This window comes from Lissotriton helveticus, chromosome 4_1 (assembly GCF_964261635.1).
Source record: "Lissotriton helveticus chromosome 4_1, aLisHel1.1, whole genome shotgun sequence".
NCBI lineage: Eukaryota > Metazoa > Chordata > Amphibia > Caudata > Salamandridae > Lissotriton > Lissotriton helveticus.
Window position 1 is genome coordinate 861,755,712 of NC_136063.1, and position 6,000 is coordinate 861,761,711.

Genomic DNA, 6,000 nt, shown 5'->3' on the forward strand with positions numbered 1-6,000 from the left:
ATTGCCATTTGGGAAGGAGGCTGACTGCTCCAAGGAACTGCTGCCCCACAACCTGCTGAGCTGCCCTACTGCCTGCTGATCCTGACCTGCATGGGAGAGCTGAACATCCCCAGAGTGTCTCCATCACGAACTACAAGGACTACCACTGCAACACTGTGCGCAAGTAACTGCCTTGCCCAAGAGAACAACAATGTGTTACTGTCCTTGTAAGCTGACTCTGCAAAGCTGGGAGCAAGGATCTACACCACCTGAGGTCGTGCCCTGCTTAAAGTGGACTTTACCTGCGAAATCAGTGATCACACAGCGTGTCTGAGGCTGTGCACGGGGGCCTGCAACCAACTTGTCTGTCTGGAAATGCAACCTCCGCCTTGTAAACAACCCCTGAGGTGTTTGGGAACCACCCAAGTCGCTCTGTAGCACCGTGAGGAACATCGGTGTGTGGATGGGCTGCCTGTTTGCAACCGGGTGGCACCAGGGAGACCATCGGACCGGAGTCGGATTCCCCCTTTCCAGGTAACGCTTTTTGATTGTTCGCACCAAGAGGCTGTGGGGAAAGTAGTTTGGGACTGCCTGGATTAAGTGTGGGATTACGGGGACCACGCCTCACTGATTATGGTGGACTCGGGATTGATTTCAGGGACTGCAGCACTACACTAGTCTGCCGGGGACTCTGCACGTGGGATAACAGGCTCGCTGGGAGGCTGTTCCAAGGAAGCGAGCCACAGGGGACAAGCTGCATGTACTAACGGGCCACCAGGGACTGCCCCCAACTATTGGCAAACCACCGGAGGCTGGTGGGGTCCACCCAACCACTGGTCCCCGTTCCCAGGCACTACCATATTGTCCTTAGGGGGAGCCCAAGCAGTTTTTAGCTGTGCATACAAGGAGTAACTCGCCACAGGGTGCCCTATATTGGTCCATATTGCGAACAGTGCACAACCTACGGCATTTGAGGGACTATTTCCCCTGAATAAAGAGTACTGTTTTTCATCTCCAAGGACATTTCTACTGACACCCTTTTTGACTGGGCATACGGAGTCTTGTCCCTTTTTCTTGCCTAATGTCTAGATAAAGTAATTTCTATTTACCAAGGACTCACCTAAACCTGCACGTCCATGATTATACTGCGCCAGGCAAGCCCTGAGCCTATGTGCAGTTTGTTTTCATTGATCTGATCTTGCCTGAAACTGAGATAAATATATTGTTATTTTTATAAATCATTGGTGTAGTGTCTTTTCCTTTTGTTGAGTGTTTTTACTGTGCCATTGTTGAGTGTGTTGCACAAGTACTTTACACATCACTTCTGAAGTTACGCCTTCCTGCTCTGCGCCAAGCTACCCTGTCGGAAGCGGTGGTCCCTGTAGGAAGGTGGATATCTGACTATGGTTACCCCCAAACTTTTTGCCTGGTGTTTAGCTGGTTTTTGACATAGTTGGCCTGGGATCCTGCCATTCAGGGCCCCAGGCTAATTGCTTTCTCCTTAAAATGGACTCCATGTACCTTAGGTACATACCCAATTGGAATTGGCTCACCTTATTGGCCCCTGTAACAGTGTACCCAGGTACCCAGGGCATAGGTGCTTCCAAGGCCTACCAGGGGCTGCAGCATGTATTGTGCCACCCCTGGCCTGGCCTCCATATTTGACACAACTGGCTGATCACTCAGCTGGGGTAAGTCGGTGTAACCACCCCTTACTTAGGTGTAGTATGCCTATACCTAACCTAAAATGGACACATATGTTCCTATCAGTCACTCCTATGGAAGGCCTCATCAATCCTGGAGGCAGAGTGCTTGGAAATATGTGAGATGGTGCTCTGGCATGAGCTGAGCCTGTCTGCAGCTTTCGGAACCATGTCCTTTAGCTGTTCCATGATATTGCCATACCATATACTCTTAAGTGCATTATAATCCTCGCGGTTAAATGCTATCTTGGGTTTGGCTTTATCAAAACATGTCGAGTAAGGTGTCATACGAATTGGAATACTACCCCCTCGCCAGTTCTGGCGACGGGGGTAGCATTCCACCCTTCTAGAGGGACACGACATGTACCTAACCTGAACCCCGGTTAAAGTTAAACAGAGCCTCAGCATCACAAAATGGATGCTGCCAGCACAGACACAAGTCTGACCTCCTGCTGCTGGGAGTCCTTCCAGCGAGGGCAGCTTGGACAAAGGGTTTCCTGCCTTGGGAGGTGCTAGCACCACCCCAGACAGGATTTTGTGTATTGGGTAGGACAGGGCTGAATAGAATCAGACATGCCTGGGGCACACAAGGTGTCCCTGTGCATAGGCCAGTTCAAACCGGTGCTGGGGCTTTCCAGCCCCAGTCCTGGCGCGAAACTGGACAAAGGAAAGGGGGTGTAACCAACCCCCTTCCTGGTTCCACCCAGAGGAGGGACCTAGTAGGTGATCCGGCCCCCCAGATTCGAATAAGAGTGGGAGCTGTGTCCTGAGACTTCAGATCATCCTGAATCAACTTGAAATACAGAAGAAGACTAGACTTCGACATTCTGCTGCACAGAAGACGGAAGAGAATCTCCCTTGTGGCCAAGGAGTGACAACCCTGTGAACACAGGCACCAACCAGCAACTCGACGTCTGCTTGCCGCCGCCTCCCGCCGGAGCCCGAGCCCAGAGCCTGACAAGACCCAGACTCCCAGACTTCTCACCGCCCGATCCACAGTCCCTGCAAAGAAGGGACCCGTGGAGGCACCGAGAGACGTGGGACCGGACCTCTTGGAAGACCCCCGAAACGCTGACTGCGCAGCATCAGAGGCACCCTCGATGCTGTGCTTTGGGGTTTGAGAAGCCCCAACCTCGAGCAGCCCTTGCACCGAAGATCAGCCCCCCAGCATCTCCACGATCTGCGTGGGGCCCTTTTGCATTGTGCCACTCGACGCGCCTTCCCATCCACTTGCCACGCGGCTAGTGGCCATCTTGGCGATGAAACCTTCAACTTTTACTGCAGGTCTGGTTGCTCCAGACTTGCCCTCGCTCCTGTAAAAAGGAGCACCTACTCTGACCTTGCTGGTCCGAGTAACAAGCCTTTTTCGATTCCTGCGTGGCTTGCATTAGCCAAGGCCTGTTTGCTTCAATCAAGTTGCCGACACCGCCAACAGCGAGAAGCCTGCGTGAGACAGCTCGTGACCGACTCCTGGACGTCTTCAACCCCTCGTGTCCACGTGGCTGCAGAGAGAAGCTACACCTCGACGCCTGTTTGCACCCGACATCGCCTGGTTCCAATCTGGTTCCACGGTAGTCACTGGCTAGTGACTTTGAACATTGTCCCCTCTGCTTTCAGGTCTTCACCACTTCAGATCCACCCTTGGATCCACCGGAACTCTTCGCATCGAGCCACCTGCAGCATCTTCAGCTCCAAGCACCATCGACCTGCGTGACGAAACCCGACACTACTTCGACCCTATGCACCCGCTTCCTGTGGGTGAGGTAACTCAGCTCCGCTGGTGTTCCCACACTGGTACACACCTCTAGTGTCTGTGTCTGAAGTTTCATCCTTCTAGGTCGCTCGGAAGGTTCCTTTTTAACTAACTTTGTACTTTTTACGCACCATAGACTTTGCATTGGTGAGTGCGTGCACTTTAAATACTGCACCCGAGTCCCGCGGGCCTTTCCCGACTTCTTCACTGTTAGTCCTGAACAGCTCCAGCGATTCCCCAGGCCCTAGGCCTATTTCCTGTCCAAGTGGCATCTCTTATACCACTTTCTTAGTATATGGTTTAGGTGGCCCCTAGGGCCCATCCCTAATTGTGCAACTTTTGTGTATTTTAACTGTGTTTTGTTTTAACGCATTTGCTTCTCTGCTCATAAAGAGTATCAGGGATATTTGTAGTAATAAATCTATATATATTTTCAATATATATCTGTGTGGTGTCCTTTCATTTGGTATTCAAGGGATTGTGTATGGTAAAACAGCTTGCTTCACATGCCTTTACAGAGTTTAGCCTAAGACTGCTTAGTCCATGCTACCCCTAGGATAGCTTGTCTATAAGGTTGACTTTACAACCTGCACCATAAGGGTTGCTTGGCATGGTACAAGGTGATCACTAGAACTAGTGAGCATCATATACCAGGCCAACTTCTCACATGGGTGAGAAGCGAATTGGGATTTGAGCTTGCTGTTGTTTTACCATTACAATCTTTGAAAATATCATTTGAAAGATCATACAGGTACCTGATAGGTACACTAAAACAAGACTAGATATAGTTAAGTTCTACTGAACTTAGTTGTTGTAGGGGATAGGGAGTAGCACACCCTGACTACAACTACTAGATAGGTTTTGTAGGAAAACACAAGTGTAGGTAGATTGCAACACATCCACCACACTAGAGCAATGTCTGGAGCAGAGGGATCCACTGGACCAACATCTGTTGAGAGTGACCCTCCAAGGGCACCATCCAAATTTGCTACCTTTCCATTTAAGGAACTGAGGCAACTGTGTTCCATGAGAGGAATCAAAACAGGTCCTTCTCCTACAGCAGGACACCTCAGAGAGCTGTTAGACCAGTCTGAAGCTCTAAGGAACTCCAAACCAGGCCCCTCAGGGACTGGAGATGGAGGATCTCCCACTGAAGATGATAACCCTGATGCCCCTGCCCCTGTCATCCAGATAGATGAGGAAAACCAGACCACTGGGAATACTCAGCCTGAGGAAGAAGAAGAGGGGGAGGAGGTAGAAAAAAGTGATTCTGATGATGATAGAGATAGCCAGGTGTTAGTCAGCAGGCTTAACCAGGCTAACCTAAGCTTATTTGGGACTGAAGGTGGGTCCAACCCATTCAGACCCCCAAATGGACTTAACCAGGAGCATAGGAGGAGGAGGAATCACTCAGGTGAGTCCAATACTTCCAATGTTTCTAAAGGTTCTCATGGCAACTCCAGAAGGGAGTTGACTAGCCCTCAGAGAAGGGAACATGAGGCCAAAATGAGAGAGGCTGAACTTAGGATCCAGAGACAAGAATTAGAAGTTGCCCTGGCCAAAGAGAAACTTGCTAGAGCAAGGCAGCCTAGAGAGAGTGGATTAGATTCCACTGGTGGCAGCACTATCCCTAAGGATAAAGACAGGTCCTATGACAATAGAAACCTGAGTAAGATTGTGCCCCCCTACAAAGTTGGGGATGATATCCACAAGTGGATGACTGCACTTGAGAGAGCTTGCAAAGTACAGCAGATCCCTCGGGAGCAGTGGGCAGCAATCTTGTGTCTCTCCTTTGAAGGTAGAGGCCGAGACAGACTCCTCACAGTTAGTGATGGGGATTCTAGAAACTACCTGGTCCTGAAGAGTGCTCTGATTGATGGGTTAGGCTTAACCACTGAACAGTACAGGTTAATGTTCAGAGACACCCAGAAGACACAGACTCAGGACTGGTCTGAATTTGTTGAATGTGCCACTAAGGCTCTGGAGGGCTGGTTGCTGGGAAGTAAGGTTACTGACTATACAGGATTGTATAATTTAATTATGAGAGAGCAAATCTTAAGTAATTGTCAAAATCAGCTTCTACATCAGCACCTGGTTGACTCTGATCTGACCTCCCCACAAGAATTGGGTAGGAGGGCAGACAAATGGGTCAGAACCAGGATCAGGCCTAAGAACCAGGGTGGTGACCAAAAGAAAGAGACTACCAAGCCTCAAGAGAAGGGTGGGGATAAAAGTAAGGAAAAGACTTCCCCAGGGCCCCAAAACTCCAAGGATGGGGGTGGGTCCCAAGACACTTCTTCAACCCAGAAAAAGCCTTTTTGTCATGTCTGTAAACAGGTTGGGCATTACAAAACAGACAGCTGTTGTCCCAAGAATGGCAATAAAGAGAATATACCTCCAAAGCTAGCTCCAACACCTCCTGTTACTGTCAGCAGTAATCCCCCAGGAAGTGGGAGCACTCTCAGGAATCTGGGTGGGTTTACTTTTGGAGGACAGGTGGATTCTGGCCTAACCAGGTCCCCTGCCTCAGATACTCTTGTCTATGAGACTGGCATGGGGTTTGCC